General features: G+C 44.0%; 1 protein-coding gene across 3 annotated transcripts in view; it reads left to right on the top strand.

Annotated features, from left to right (window-relative positions):
- The first annotated feature begins 14441 nt into the window (after positions 1-14441).
- Positions 14442-17074, top strand: part of AIFM2 (apoptosis inducing factor mitochondria associated 2) — a 38193-nt gene continuing 35560 nt past the window's right edge. For all 3 annotated transcript variants that reach the window (XR_005449816.1, XM_038743902.1, XM_038743901.1), the window contains exon 1: positions 14442-14510. The gene's annotated coding sequence lies outside the window, so the exon portion shown is untranslated. The remainder of the gene's footprint in view (positions 14511-17074) is intronic.

The raw sequence follows: 17074 nt of genomic DNA, 5'->3' as shown, positions 1-17074 counted from the left end.
ACCGTCTCTATATAATAATAATAATGATGATGATGATATTTGTTAAGCGCTTACTCTGTGCAAAGCACTGTTGATATTTGTTAAGCGCTTACTGTGTTCAAAGCAGTGTTCTAAGCGCTGGGGAGATTACAAGGTGATCAGGTTGGCCCACGGGGGGCTCACAGTTTTAATCCCCATTTTACAGATGAGCTGAGGCACAGAGAATAATAATAATAATAATGGTACCTGTTAAGCGCTTACTATGTGCAAAGCACTGTTCTAAGCGCTGGGGGGATATAAGGTGATCAGGTTGTCCCATGTAGGGCTCACAGTCTTCATCCCCATTTTACAGATGAGGTAACAGGCACAGAGAAGTTAAGTGGCTGGCCCAAGGTCACACAGCTGACAAGTGGTGGAGTCAGGATTCGAACCCATGACCTCTGACTCCCAAGCCCACGCTCTTTCCACTGAGCCATGCTGTTTCTCTCGTCAGACACTGTCAGCTTAAAATTGTCAGGACTTAAAACTGACGAAAGTAAGACGACTTGAGGAAAAAATGTTAAAATTTAGAACTTTACAACACTTGCAAATACTTTTCATAGGAGTTTTCCTTTACCAAAAACCACATTTAAAATATTTTAAATGAGCCTACGAAAGGCTAGAAGATCAGTCTAAAAACAGAGCTCCAAGATTATGTTACAAACTGAAGAGTGCCATCACAGATTGATGCCTTTAAAGATAAGAGCTATGCCTTTTCCAAGTTCCTGTGGTGCCCAATACTGGACCCTGAATTAATAATAATAATAACAACGGTATTTGTTAAACGCTTACTATGTGCCGAGCACTGATCTAAGCACAGGGGTAGATACAAGCTTATCAGATTGTCCCACGTGGGGCTCACAGTCTTAATCCCCATTTTACAGATGAGGTAATTGAGGCATAGAGAACCTAAGTGACTTGCCCAAAGTCACACAGCTGACAAGTGGCTGAGCCAGGATTTGAACCCATGACCTCTGACTCGCAAGCCTGGGCTCTTTCCACTGAGCCATGCTGCTTCTCTGAATTAACCGATGATGATGTGAACCAGTTAATTTCATTCTAAAATGAACAGAATGAAGACTGCCTAAAATAGGAGCACTTTAACATCAACATTCTTAGTGTTTAAAATACAAGGTTAAAACGTACTGTGACTCGCCCAAAGTCACACAGCTGACAGTTGGCGGAGCTGGGATTTGAACCCGTGACCTCTGACTCCAAAGCCCGGGCTCTTACCACTGAGCCATACTGCTCCAACTTGTACTTCCCAAGTGCTTAGTACAGTGCACTGCACACAGTAAGCACTCAATAAATACGATTGAATGAATGAATTGAGCCCGTACTGTGCATTGAGCCCTGAAAGAAACAAAAATGCTTTTGGGGGGCAGTCAATCAATGGTATTTATTGAGCGTTTACCACGGCAGAGCACTGGGTCTAAGGAGGGGAAGGGATTGATAACGGACGCACAAGGGAAGGTTGCAGTAAGCACTTGCCCCATAGTAAGTGCTTAACAAATACTATCATCAATCAATAAATCATATTTATTGAGCACTTACTGTGTGCAGAGCACTGTACTAAGTGCTTGGGAAGTATTGGCAACATACAGAGACAGTCCCTACCCAACAGCAGGCTTACAGTCTAGAAGGGGGAGACAGAGAACAAAACCAAACATATTAACAAAATAAAATGAATAGATATGTACAAGTAAAATAGAGTAATAAATATGTACAAACATATATACATATATCCAGGTGCTGTGGGGAAGGGAAGGAGACGGGGATGAGGGGGAGAGGAAGGAGGGGGCTCAGTCTGGGAAGGCCTCCTGGAGGAGGTGAGCTCTCAGTAAGGGCCTTGAAGGGAGGAAGAGAGCTAGCAGTCACCGCAGCAAAACGAGGTAATAGTAATGATGGCATTTGTTAAGCACTTACGATGTGCAAAGCACTGTTCTAAGCGCTGAGGGGGCTACAAGGTGATCAGGTTGTCCCACGTGGGGCGCTCAGTCTTAATCCCCATTTTACTGATGAGGTAACTGCGGCACAGAGAACTTAAGTGACTTGCCCAAGGTCACACAGCAGACATGTGGCAGAGTTGGGATTCGAACCCACGACCTCTCCCTCCCAAGCCCGGGCTCCTTCCACTGAGTCACGCTGCTTCTCTATGGAGCAGTCGGGACCAACAGTGAGTACGGTAAGGACCACAGCACACAGCGGGGAGGGGGTCCGGGCCCTTCGCCACTCGGGCATCCAGTAGCCATGGCTACCATCTTCTCAGCGTGCCAACCTGACTGCTGATCAGGGGAGATCCAGAGGGGCAGAAAAAGGGCAACAGCAAGACCCCCAGACTGCCGGCCGTCTCTGCGTCTCCCACCCTTACTGGTCCCCCCAAGCCCCTGGGGTCTGTTCTTCCCCAATTTTCTCTAACACCACTTGATCTGGGTCAAAGAACCAGAACCAGGACAGCGGGAGGAGCGGGCCCCTGGTATGCTGCGCTCTGGTGCGGCCCTGCCCTCTTTCTCTGCGGCTAATGAGAGAACGGAGGCAGAGAAGTGAAGTGACTTGCTCAAGGTCACACAGCAGACTAGAGGCGGAGGCGGAATTAGAACCCAGGTCCTTCTGACCCCCACACTCCTGTCCACTAGGCCATGCTGCTCATCCAACCTCCCCTTCCTGTGTCTCAGTTTCCCATTGTAGTAATGATAATAATGTAATAATAATGATATTGCAATAATAATTAATATGTTATATTATATAGTATAATAATAATTAATATTAATATGTTATATGTAGTATAATAATATTGTAGTAATAATAATGATGGCATTTATTAAGCGCTTACTGTGTGCAAAGCAGTATTCTATTGGGTAATATGTTATAGTATAATAATATTGTAGTAATCATAATGATGGCATTTATTACGTGCTTACTGTGTGCAAAGCAGTATTCTATTGGGTAATATGTTATAGTATAATAATATTGTAGTAATAATGATGATGGCATTTATTAAGCGCTTACTATGTGCAAAGCAGTATTCTATTGGGTAATATGTTATAGTATAATAATATTGTAGTAATAATGATGATGGCATTTATTAAGCGCTTACTATGTGCAAAGCAGTATTCTATTGGGTAATATGTTATAATAATAATATTGTAGTAATAATGATGATGGCATTTATTAAGTGCTTACTATGTGCAAAGCAGTATTCTATTGGGTAATATGTTATAGTATACTAATGTTGTAGTAATAATAATGATGGCATTTATTAAGCGCTTACTGTGTGCAAAGCAGTATTCTATTGGGTAATATGTTATAGTATAATAATAATATTGTAGTAATAATGATGATGGCATTTATTAAGCACTTACTATGTGCAAAGCAGTATTCTATTGGGGAGGCTACAAGGTGATCAGGTTGTCCCTCGGGTCCTTCTGACCCACAGACTCCTGTCCACTAGGCCATGCTGCTCATCCAACCTCCCCTTCCTGTGTCTCAGTTTCCCATTGTAGTGATAATAATAATGTAGTAATAATAATGATATTGCAATAATAATTAATATTAATATGTTATATATAATATAATAATAATATTGTAGTAATAATAATGATGGCATTTATTAAGCGCTTACTGTGTGCAAAGCAGTATTCTATTGGGTAATATGTTGTAGTATAATAATAATATTGTAGTAATAATAATGATGGCATTTATTAAGCGCTTACTGTGTGCAAAGCAGTATTCTATTGGGTAATATGTTATAGTATAATAATATTGTAGTAATAATAATGATGGCATTTATTAAGCACTTACTATGTGCAAAGCAGTATTCTATTGGGTAATACGTTATATTATAGTATAATAATAATATTGTAGTAATAATAATGATGGCATTTATTAAGCGCTTACTATGTGCAAAGCAGTATTCTATTGGGAAGGCTACAAGGTGATCAGGTTGTCCCTCGGGGGACTCAGTCTCAATCCCCATTTTACAGATGAGGTAACGGAGGCACCGAGAAGTTAAGTATTAACGAGATTACTTAACGAGATTACTGGGAACCAGGGCTTTTCTCTGCTCTACAAGCTAGAGAAGCAGCGTGGCTCAGTGGAAAGAGCCTGGGCTTTGGAGTCAGGGGTCAAGTGTTCGAATCCCGGCTCCACCAATTGTCAGCTGAGTGACTTTGGGCAAGTCACTTCACTTCTCTGGGCCTCAGTGATCTCATCTGGAAAATGGGGATTAAGACTGTGAGCCCCCCGTGGGACAACCTGATCAACTTGTAACCTCCCCAGCGCTTAGAACAGTGCTTTGCAAGTACTAAGCGCTTAATAAATGCCATTATAAAAAAAAAGTGACTTGCCCCAAGTCACACAGCTGACAAGTGGCGGAGCTGGGATTTGAACCCATGACCTCTGACTCCAAAGCCCGTACACTTTCCACTGAGCCATGCTGCTTTACCTCGTCTGTAAAATGGGGATTAAGACTGTGAGCCCCACATGGGACAACGTGATCACCTTGTATCCTCCCCAGTGCTTAGAACAGTGCTTTGCGCATAGTAAGCGCTTCTAGACTGTGAGCCCGCTGTTGGGTAGCGACCGTCTCTATATGTTGCCAACTTGTACTTCCCAAGCGCTTAGTCCAGTGCTCTGCACACAGTAAGTGCTCAATAAATATGATTGAATTAATGAATGAACAAATGCCATCATTATTACTATTATTTTTATCCCTTAAGCAACGTGGCTTCTTCTCTGAGCTTGCTGGTTGTGGTCCCTGAGGGTCTTACCCAGTGCTGGTTTGGTGCTGAGACTCTGGGACCTCCACGGCCCTCGATTTTCCCCTGGCCTCCCCTGAGGTAGGGGAAGGGTAGAATCAATCAATCAATCATATTTATTGAGTGCTTACTGTGTACAGAGGACTGTAGAAAAGCAGCGAGGCTCAGTGGAAAGAGCACGGGCTTTGGAGTCAGAGGTCATGGGTTCGAATCCCGGCTCCGCCAATTGTCAGGTGTGTGACTTTGGGCCAGTCACTTCACTTCTCTGTGCCTCAGTTCCCTCATCTGTAAAATGGGGATGAAGACTGTGAGCCCCCTGTGGGACAACCTGATCACCTTGTAACCTCCCCAAGCGCTTAGAATAGTGCTTCGCACATAGTAAGCGCTTAATAAATGCCATCAGTCGTATTTATTGAGCGCTTACTGTGTGCAGAGCACTGTACTAAGTGCTTGGGAAGTACAAGATGGCAACATATAGAGACGGTCCCTACCCAAGAGTGGGCTCACAGTCTAAAAGGGGGAGACAGAGAACAAAACCAAACATACTAACAAAATAAAATAAATAGAATAGATATGTACAAGTAAAACAGAGTAATAAATATGTACAAACATATATACATATATACAGGTGCTGTGGGGAAGGGAAGGAGGTAAGATGGGGCGATGGGGAAGGGGGTGAGGTGGAGAGGAAGGAAGGGGCTCAGTGTGGGAAGGCCTCCTGGAGGAGGTGAGCTCTCAGCAGGGCCTTGAAGGGAGGAAGAGAGCGAGCTTGGCGGAGGGGCAGAGGGAGGGCATTCCGGGCCCGGGGGAGGACGTGGGCCGGGGGTCGATGGCGGGACAGGCGAGAGCGAGGTACAGTGAGGAGATTAGTGGTGGAGGAGCGGAGGGTGCGGGCTGGGCAGTAGAAGGAGAGAAGGGAGGTGGGTGAGGTAGGAGGGGGCAAGGTGATGGACAGCCTGGAAGCCCAGGGTGAGGAGTTTCTGCCTGATGCGCAGATTGATTGGTAGCCACTGGAGATTTCTGAGGAGGGGAGTAACACGCCCAGAGCGTTTCTGGACAAAGACAATCCGGACAGCAGCATGATGTACGGAGAGATGGTGCTGTTGGCTCAATATACAAGGGTAACAACCTCCCTAAAACAGTAGAAGATAAATCCTTCTCAGCCAAGCAGCACTCATGCAAGATTTGGCAACAGAACTCCTTAGAGAAACGGCAGATATGAAAGGTATTCCAACTGAATAATTCTTGCCCAACCCCAATAAAATATGCTGACTGCTTAATTAAAGGGTTAGTAAAAAAAAGGAAAAGGGGGGGGGGGGAAGAATCAGAAAACCTTTCGAGCAATGCCTTTAAGCAAAAATAGTTTACCCAAGCTTGCTACCAGAAATTGCAGGTTTTATTCAAACTGTAATGGAGGGTCTTAAACCAAGATGCAGCATGGCGACAGAACACGGGCCTGGGAGTTAGAAAGACCTGAGTTTTAGTCCCAGCTTTGCCCCTTGTCTACTGTGTGACATTGATCAAGTCACTCAACTTCTCTGTGCTTCAGTTACCTCATCTGTAAAATGGGGATTAAGACTGTGAGCCGCATGTGGGACATGGACCGTGCCTGACCTGATTACCTTGTATCTGCCCCAGTGCTTAGAACGATACCTGGCATGTAGCAAGCACTTAAATACCATAAAAAAGGGGTTGTGTGATTCTAATAGTTCCATTAAACAAGTGTAGGAAAACCAGCTTTCCCTCTTCAGAGTTTCCCTCTACTTCTTGTAGGTCCCTTACCATGCTTCTCAAAGGGGGGAAAAAAAAAGATTGGAGGATGGAACAGGTTCAGAAATCAGTTTAACCGAAAGACAAACCCAGTGGTAATTACTGTAGAGTAGACACTGAGAGAAAGCAAGTCACTCAGTTTCCTGTAGTGTACGTTTTCACCGTGCATTTGGAATAAAATGCTGTCAACGAACATCCATCCAACAACATGCTCTTTCTGGATAGAGAACGATGTGATGTTGGAAGAAATGGGTAGGCACCCATACGAAAAACACGCTGTAAAAACCACAAGCTTTCCTTAAAAGACTCTTCAGAAATGTAACTATTATCACCCCCTGCCCCGAGTCTTTGGGGCCACATCACCCTGTAGCTTCGGGTTATTTCTTGCCTAAACAGTTGCCCGCAGGCCAGAGGAGGACGTGGGATCGACGTTGCAGGTGGCTGGCACGTTCTCGCCTGTCCCGCCATCGACCCCCGGGCCTGGAATGGCCTCCCTGTGCCCATCCGCCAAGCTCGCTCTCTTCCTCCCTTCAAGGCCCTCCTGAGAGCTCACCTCCTCCAGGAGGCCTTCCCAGGCTGAGCCCCTTCCTTCCTCTCCCCCTCGTCCCCCTCTCCATCCCCCCCATCTTACCTCCTTCCCTTCCCCACAGCACCTGTATATATGGATATATGTTTGTACACATTTATTACTCTATTTTATTTGTGCATATCTATTCTATTTATTTTAGTGTGCTTGGTTTTGTTCTCTGTCTCCCCCTTCTAGACTGTGAGCCCACTGTTGGGTAGGGACTGTCTCTAGATGTTGCCAACTTGGACTTTCCAAGCACTTAGTACAGTGCTCTACACACAGTAAGCGCTCAATAAATACGATTGATTGATTGATTGATTGGCAGGCTGAGGTAGCTGGGAGCCAACTTCCTCCTGCTGTGGCTGGTGGCTTCTGCCCTTCCCCAGCCAGGTAGGGGCCGGATGGCGGGGCGAGAAAGAGCGGGAGAGGGGAGGGGTCTCTTACAGAGTTGGTGATCATCTCCACTGAGGCCGCCGTCAGGAGAGGGAATGGGCTTAAACTGCATCAGGAGGAATCAAGTTTAGGGCTCGGGAAAAACCAGAGTGGCCGCCGCAGGAGGATGGATGGACGGAGACCCTCCTTCTCCAGAGGCCTGGACCAGTGGAGGGACCACCTTTTCATTCATTCATTCATTCAATCGTATTTATTGAGCACTTACTGTGTACAGAGCACTGGACTAAGCGTTTGGGAAGTACAAGTTGGCAACATATAGAGACAGTCATCATCATCAATCATCAATCGTATTTATTGAGCGCTTACTGTGTGCAGAGCACTGGACTAAGCGCTTGGGAAGTACAAGTTGGCAACATCTAGAGACGGTCCCTACCCAACAGTGGGCTCACAGTCTAAAAGGGGGAGACAGAGAACAAAACCAAACATACTAACAAAATAAAATAAATAGAATAGGTATGTACAAGTAAAATAAATAAATAAATAGAGTAATAAATATGTACAAACATATATACAGATGCTGTGGGGGAGGGAAGGAGGTAAGGCGGGGGAGATGGAGAGGGGGAGGAGGGGGCTCGGTCTGGGAAGGCTTTCTTTGTGTGGAGCACTGTAATAAGGGCTTGGGAGAGTACAGTATAACAATAGACAGGTATATTCCCTGCCGACAACGAGCTTACAGTCTAGAGGGGGAGACGGACATTAATATAAAGCGTTTAGAACAGTGCTCGGCACGTAGTAAGCGCTTGACAAATACCATCGTTATTATAAATAAATGACAGATAGGTACCCAAATGCTGTGGGGCTGGGAGGGGGAGATTAAAAAATAATAATAATAATAATAATGGCATTTATTAAGTGCTTTACTACGTGCAAAGCACTGTTCTAAGTGCTGGGGAGGTAACAAGGTGATCAGGTTGTCCCACGGGGCGGGGGCTGGGGGGTGCTCACAGTTTTCATCCTCATTTTACAGATGAGGTAACTGAGTCATGGAGAAGTGAAGTGACTTGCCCAAAGTCACACAGCTGACAGTTGGCGGAGTCGGGATTTGAACCCATGACCTCTGACTCCAAAGCCCATGTTCTTTCCACTGAGCTATGCTGAATAATGGTATCTCAGTTCCCTCATCTGTAAAATGGGGATTAAGACTGTGAGCCCCCCATGGGACAACCTGATCGCCTTGTATCCCCCCAGCGCTTAGTACAGTGCTTTGCACATAGTAAGCACTTAACAAATGCCATCATCATCATCATCTGTTAAGCTCTAACTATGTGCTGAGCACTGTTGTACGTGCTGGGGTACATACCAGCAGCACAGTTTAGTGGCTAGAGCGTGGGCCTGGGAGTTGGAAGGTCATGGGTTCTAATCCCAACCCCGCCACGTCTGCTGTGTGACCTTGGTCAAGTCACTTCACTTTTTTGGGCCTCAGCTCTCTCATCTGTAAAATGGGGATGGAGACTGTGAGCCCCACGTGCGACAACCTGATTATTATTATTGCAGGGTAATAATTATTGTTAATAACAATTAACAATTGTTAATTAATTGTTAATAACACTAGTAACCTGGGTATCTCCCCCAGCACTTGGCACATAGTAAGCGCTTGGGACAGTGCTTTGCACATAGTAAGCACTTAATGAATACCTTCATTATTATTAACAAATGCCATCAGTATTATTATTGCAGGGTAATCAGGCTCACCTCTGGCTTCGCAGTGCTTTGCACATAGTAAGCGCTTAATAAATACCATCATTATTATTAACAAATGCCATCAGTACTATTATTGCAGGGTAATCAGGCTCACCTCTGGTTTCACAGTGCTTTGCACATAGTAAGCGCTTCATAAATGCCATCATTACTATTAGCAAATCTCATCAGTATTATTATTGCAGGGTAATCAGGCTGGGCCCCATGGGGCTCACCTCTGATTTCACAGTGCTTTGCACATGGTAAGCACTTAACAAAATGCCATCATTATTATTAACAAATGCCATCAGTATTATTATTGCAGGGTAATCAGGCTCACCTCTGGTTTCGCAGTGCTTTGCACATATACTAAGCACTTAATAATTGCCATCATTATTATTAACAAATGCCATCAGTACTATTATTGCAGGGTAATCAGGCTCACCTCTGGCTTCGCAGTGCTTGGCACATTGTAAGCGCTTAATAAATACCTTCATTATTATTAACAAATCCCATCAGTATTTTATTATTGCAGGGTAATCAGGCTGGGCCCCATGGGGCTCACCTCTGATTTCACAGTGCTTTGCACATGGTAAGCACTTAACAAAATGCCATCATTATTATTAACAAATGCCATCAGTATTATTATTGCAGGGTAATCAGGCTCACCTCTGGTTTCGCAGTGCTTTGCACATATACTAAGCACTTAATAATTGCCATCATTATTATTAACAAATGCCATCAGTACTATTATTGCAGGGTAATCAGGCTCACCTCTGGCTTCGCAGTGCTTGGCACATTGTAAGCGCTTAATAAATACCTTCATTATTATTAACAAATCCCATCAGTATTTTATTATTGCAGGGTAATCAGGCTGGGCCCCATGGGGCTCACCTCTGATTTCACAGTGCTTTGCACATTGTAAGCGCTTAATAAATACCTTCATTATTATTAACAAATCCCATCAGTATTTTATTATTGCAGGGTAATCAGGCTGGGCCCCATGGGGCTCACCTCTGATTTCACAGTGCTTTGCACATTGTAAGCGCTTAGCAAAATGCCATCATTGTTATTAACAAATGCCATCAGTACTATTATTGCAGGGTAATCAGGCTCACCTCTGGCTTCGCAGTGCTTGGCACATTGTAAGCGCTTAATAAATACCTTCATTATTATTAACAAATGCCATCAGTACTATTATTGCAGGGTAATCAGGCTCACCTCTGGTTTCGCAGTGCTTTGCACATAGTAAGCGCTTCATAAATGCCATCATTATTATTAACAAATCTCATCAATATTATTATTGCACGGTAATCAGGCTCACCTCTGGTTTCGCAGTGCTTTGCACATAGAAAGCGCTTCATAAAGGCCATCATTATTATTAACAAATGCCATCAGTACTATTATTGCAGGGTAATCAGGCTCACCTCTGGTTTCGCAGTGTTTTGCACATAGTAAGTGCTTCATAAAGGCCATCATTATTATTAACAAATCCCATCAGTATTATTATGGCAGGGTAATCAGGCTCACCTCTGGCTTCGCAGTGCTTGGCACATTGTAAGCGCTTAATAAATACCTTCATTATTATTAACAAATCCCATCAGTATTTTATTATTGCAGGGTAATCAGGCTGGGCCCCATGGGGCTCACCTCTGATTTCACAGTGCTTTGCACATTGTAAGCGCTTCATAAATACCTTCATTATTATTGATGATCAGATTACTGCTCTCAACTCTACCCTTTCTACTCAGCTAGACTCGCTCGCTCCCCTTTCCCTTCGCCGCTCTCGCACCACTAACCCACAGCCCTGGATCACTGCCACTGTCCGCCTCCTTCGCTCCTATGCTCGAGCTGCTGAACGCTGCTGGCGAAAGTCTAAACACCATGCCAACCTCGTTCACTTCAAGTTTATCCTTTCCTGCCTTAACTCAGCCCTCTCTTCTGCCAGACAAAACTATTTCTCCTCCCTTATTGACACCCATGCCCATCACTCCCGCCAGCTCTTCCGTACATTCAACTCCCTTCTCAGGCCCCCGGTTCCTCCCCCTCCTCCTTCCCTCACCCCCAACGATCTGGCCTCCTACTTCATTAACAAAATTCAATCCATCAGGTCCGACCTCCCCAAAGTCTCTTCCCCCCTTTCTCCAACCCCCCGGCTCTCAACACTCTCTGCTACTCTCCCATCCTTCCCAGCGGTATCCTCAGAGGAACTCTCCTCCCTCCTCTCAAGTGCTACTCCGGCCACCTGTGCTTCTGACCCCATTCCCTCTCATCTTATGAAATCTCTCGCTCCATCCCTTCTCCCCTCCTTAACTTCCATCTTCAACCGCTCACTCTCCACTGGTTCCTTCCCCTCTGCCTTCAAACATGCCCATGTCTCTCCCATCCTAAAAAAACCCTCTCTTGACCCCACCTCACCTTCTAGTTATCGTCCCATATCCCTCCTACCATTCCTTTCCAAACTCCTTGAACGAGTTGTCTACACGCGCTGCCTAGAATTCCTCAATAACAACTCTCTCCTCGACCCCCTCCAGTCTGGCTTCCGTCCCCTTCATTCCACGGAAACTGCCCTCTCAAAGGTCACCAATGACCTCCTGCTTGCCAAATCCAACGGCTCATACTCTGTCCTAATCCTCCTCGACCTCTCAGCTGCCTTTGACACTGTGGACCACCCCCTTCTCCTCAACACGTTATCTGACCTTGGCTTCACAGACTCCGTCCTCTCCTGGTTCTCCTCTTATCTCTCCGGTCGTTCTTTCTCAGTCTCTTTTGCAGGCTCCTCCTCCCCCTCCCATCCTCTTACTGTGGGGGTTCCCCAAGGTTCAGTGCTTGGTCCCCTTCTGTTCTCAATCTACACTCACTCCCTTGGCGACCTCATTCGCTCCCACGGCTTCAACTATCATCTCTACGCTGATGACACCCAGATCTCCATCTCTGCCCCTGCTCTCTCCCCCTCCCTCCAGGCTCGCATCTCCTCCTGCCTTCAGGACATCTCCATCTGGATGTCCGCCCGCCACCTAAAGCTCAACATGTCGAAGACTGAGCTCCTTGTCTTCCCTCCCAAACCTTGCCCTCTCCCTGACTTTCCCATCTCTGTTGACGGCACTACCATCCTTCCCGTCTCCCAAGCCCGCAACCTTGGTGTCATCCTCGACTCCGCTCTCTCATTCACCCCTCACATCCAAGCCGTCACCAAAACCTGCCGGTCTCAGCTCCGCAACATTGCCAAGATCCGCCCTTTCCTCTCCATCCAAACCGCTACCCTGCTAATTCAAGCTCTCATCCTATCCCGTCTGGACTACTGCACTAGCCTTCTCTCTGATCTCCCATCCTCGTGTCTCTCTCCACTTCAATCCATACTTCATGCTGCTGCCCGGATTATCTTTGTCCAGAAACGCTCTGGACATATTACTCCCCTCCTCAAAAACCTCCAATGGCTACCGATCAATCTGCGCATCAAGCAGAAACTCCTCACCCTGGGCTTCCAGGCTGTCCATCCCCTGGCCCCCTCCTACCTCACCTCCCTTCTGTCCTTCTCCAGCCCAGCCCGCACCCTCCGTTCCTCCACCACTAATCTCCTCACTGTACCTCGCTCTCGCCTGTCCCGCCATCGACCCCCGGCCCACGTCATCCCCCGGGCCTGGAATGCCCCCAATCCCTCTGCCCCTCCGCCAAGCTAGCTCTCTTCCTCCCTTCAAGGCCCTGCTGAGAGCTCACCTCCTCCAGGAGGCCTTCCCAGACTGAGCCCCTTCTTTCCTCTCCCCCTCGTCCCCCTCTCCATCCTCCCGTCTTACCTCCTTCCCTTCCCCACAGCACCTGTATATATGTATATATGGGTTGTACATATTTATTACTCTATTTATTTATTTATTTATTTATTTTACTTGTACATTTCTATCCTACTTATTTTATTTTGTTGGTATGTTTGGTTCTGTTCTCTGTCTCCCCCTTTTAGACTGTGAGCCCACTGTTGGGTAGGGACTGTCTCTATGTGATGCCAATTTGTACTTCCCAAGCGCTTAGTACAGTGCTCTGCACATAGTAAGCGCTCAATAAATACGATTGATTGATTGATTGATTGATTAACAAGTGCCATCAGTACTATTATGGCAGGGTAATCAGGCTCACCTCTGGTTTCGCAGTGCTTTGCACATTGTAAGCGCTTCATAAATACCTTCATTATTATTAACAAATGCCATCAGTACTATTATTGCAGGGTAATCAGGCTCACCTCTGGTTTCGCAGTGCTTTGCACATTGTAAACGCTTAATAAATACCTTCATTATTATTAACAAGTGCCATCAGTACTATTATTGCAGGGTAATCAGGCTCACCTCTGGCTTCGCAGTGCTTGGCACATAGTAAGCGCTTCATAAAGGCCATCATTATTATTAACAAATGCCATCAGTATTATTATTGCAGGGTAATCAGGCTCACCTCTGGTTTCGCAGTGCTTTGCACATATACTAAGCGCTTCATAAAGGCCATCATTATTATTAACAAATCCCATCAGTATTATTATTGCAGGGTAATCAGGCTCACCTCTGGTTTCGCAGTGTTTTGCACATAGTAAGTGCTTCATAAAGGCCATCATTATTAACAAATCCCATCAGTATTATTATGGCAGGGTAATCAGGCTCACCTCTGGTTTCGCAGTGCTTTGCACATAGTAAGCGCTTCATAAAGGCCATCATTATTATTAACAAATCCCATCAGTATTATTATTGCAGGGCAATCAGGCTCACCTCTGGTTTCGCAGTGCTTTGCACATTGTAAGCGCTTCATAAATACCTTCATTATTATTAACAAGTGCCATCAGTACTATTATGGCAGGGTAATCAGGCTCACCTCTGGTTTCGCAGTGCTTTGCACTTTGTAAACGCTTAATAAATACCTTCATTATTATTAACAGGTGCCATCAGTACTATTATTGCAGGGTAATCAGGCTCACCTCCGGTTTCGCAGTGCTTTGCACATTGTAAGCGCTTAAGAAATACGATCGTTATTATTATTATTATTATGTGGGGTGCCCTGTGTGCCCTTGCCAGCCGCCCAGGCCTGAAGTGGGCAACCATTAGGAGCCAGGCTCCCGCCTCTTCCCGGCTGGGAAGTCCGGCAACTGAGTCCCACCCCCCGTCCAGCCCCTCCTGGCCAGGAAGAGCCAGTGGGTCCAGCTGGACGCCTCTCGCTTCGCTGGAGGTTGGCCCAAGCCCACCCACCCTCTCTGGGTCGTGCCAGGCTGCGACCCCCACTTTTGGAGGCTGCTGGTGAGTCGGGGGTCCGGGGCAGCCCCTGGCACAATTTCAGCCAGGGCCAACTGGGCTAAGGGATGGGGGGAAGGAGGGGAGCCTCCTTGGTGTCTCCCTGGGGGGCCAGCTACTGTGTGGACCCCCCACCCTTTCCCCCGGCTCCCCTCCTAATCCGCCAGGCCTCGGCTGGACCGACTCATTTGCCAAACCCTCCTAATAATAATCATAATGTTGGCATTTGTTAAGCGCTTACTATATGCCTAATAATAATGTTGGTGTTTGTTAAGCGCTTACTATATGCCTAATAATAATGTTGGCATTTGTTAAGCGCTTACTATATGCCTAATAATAATGTTGGCATTTGTTAAGCGCTTACTATATGCCGAATAATAATGTTGGCGTTTGTTAAGCACTTACTATATGCCTAATAATGATGTTGGCGTTTGTTAAGTGCTTACTATATGCCTACTAATAATGTTGGTGTTTGTTAAGCCCGTACTATATGCCTAATAATAATGTTGGTATTTGTTAAGTGCTTACTATGTAGTACATATACATATATAGTATATAGTATAGTATGCCTAATAATAATGTTGGCATTTGTTAAGCCCTTACTATATACCTAATAATAATGTTGGTATTTGTTAAGCGCTTACTATATGCCTAGTAATAATGTTGGCATTTGTTAAGCGCTTACTATATAGTACATATATATAGTATAGTATGCCTAATAATAATGTTGGCATTTGTTAAGCGCATACTATATGCCTAATAATAATGTTGGCGTTTAAGTGCTTACTATATGCCTAATAATAATGTTGGCGTTTGTTAAGCGCGTACTATATGCCTAATAATAATGTTGGTGTTTGTTAAGCACTTACTATATGCCTAATAATGATGTTGGCGTTTAAGCGCTTACTATATGCGTAATAATAATGTTGGTGTTTGTTAAGCACTTACTATATGCCTAATAATGATGTTGGCGTTTGTTAAGCGCTTACTATATGCCTAATAATAATGTTGGTGTTTGTTAAGCACTTACTATATGCCTAATAATAATGTTGGTGCTTGTTAAGCACTTACTATATGCCTAATAATGATGTTGGCGTTTGTTAAGCGCTTACTATATGCCTAATAATAATGTTGGCATTTGTTAAGCACGTACTATATGCCTAATAATAATGTTGGCGTTTGTTAAGCGCGTACTATATGCCTAATAATAATGGTGGCATTTGTTAAGCGCTTACTATATGCCTAATAATAATGGTGGCATTTGCTAAGCCCTTACCATATGCCTAATGATAATGTTGGTATTTGTTAAGCACTTACTATATGCCTAATAATAATGTTGGTATTTGTTAAGCGCTTACTATATAGTACATATATATAGTATATAGTATAGTATGCCTAATAATAATGTTGGCATTTGTTAAGCGCATACTATATGCCTAATAATAATGTTGGCATTTGTTAAGCGCGTACTATATGCCTAATAATAATGTTGGCGTTTGTTAAGCGCTTACTATATGCCTAATAATAATGTTGGCGTTTGTTAAGCACGTACTATATGTTTAATAATAATGTTGGTATTTGTTAAGCGCGTACTATATGCCTAATAATAATGTTGGTATTTGTTAAGCGTGTACTATATGCCTAATAATAATGTTGGCATTTGTTAAGCGCTTACTATGTGCCTAATAATAATGTTGGCGTTTGTTCAGCGCATACTATATGCCTAATAATAATGTTGGTATTTGTTAAGCGCATACTATATGCCTGATAATAATGTTGGCATTTAAGCACGTACTGCATGCCTAATAATAATGTTGGTATTTGTTAAGCACTTGCTATATGCCTAATAATAATGTTTGTATTTGTTAAGCGCTTACTAGGTGCCTAATAATAATAATAATGTTGGTATTTGTTAAGCGCTTACTATATGCCTAATAATACTGTTGGTATTTGTTAAGCACTTGCTATATGCCTAATAATAATGTTTGTATTTGTTAAGCGCTTACTATGTGCCTAATAATAATAATAATGTTGGTATTTGTTCAGCGCTTGCTATATGCCTAATAATAATGTTGGTATTTAAGTGCTTACTGTGTGCTAAATAATAATAATGTTGGTATTTGTTAAGTGCTTACTAGGTGCCTAACGATAATAATAATGTTGGTATTTGTTAAACGCTTACTATATGCCTAATAATACTGTTGGTATTTGTTAAGTGCTTACTATGTGCCAAATAATAATAATAATGTTGGTATTTGTTAAGTGCTTACTATATGCCTAATAATAATGTTGGTATTTGTTAAGTGCTTACTGTGTGCCTAATAATAATGTTGGTATCTGTTAAGCACTTACTAGGTGCCTAATAATAATAATAATGTTGGTATTTGTTAAGCGCTTACTAGGTGCCTAATAAGAATAATAATGTTGGTATTTGTTAAGTGCTTACTAGGTGCCAAATTATAATAGTAATGTTGGTATTTAAGTGCTTACTAGGTGCCAAATAATAATAATAATAATGTTGGTATTTGTTAAGCGCTTACTATATGCCCAATAATAATGTTGGTATTTGT

The sequence above is a fragment of the Tachyglossus aculeatus genome, chromosome 3 (assembly GCF_015852505.1).
Source record: "Tachyglossus aculeatus isolate mTacAcu1 chromosome 3, mTacAcu1.pri, whole genome shotgun sequence".
Lineage (NCBI taxonomy): Eukaryota > Metazoa > Chordata > Mammalia > Monotremata > Tachyglossidae > Tachyglossus > Tachyglossus aculeatus.
This window is presented reverse-complemented; position numbering and strand designations above follow the sequence as displayed.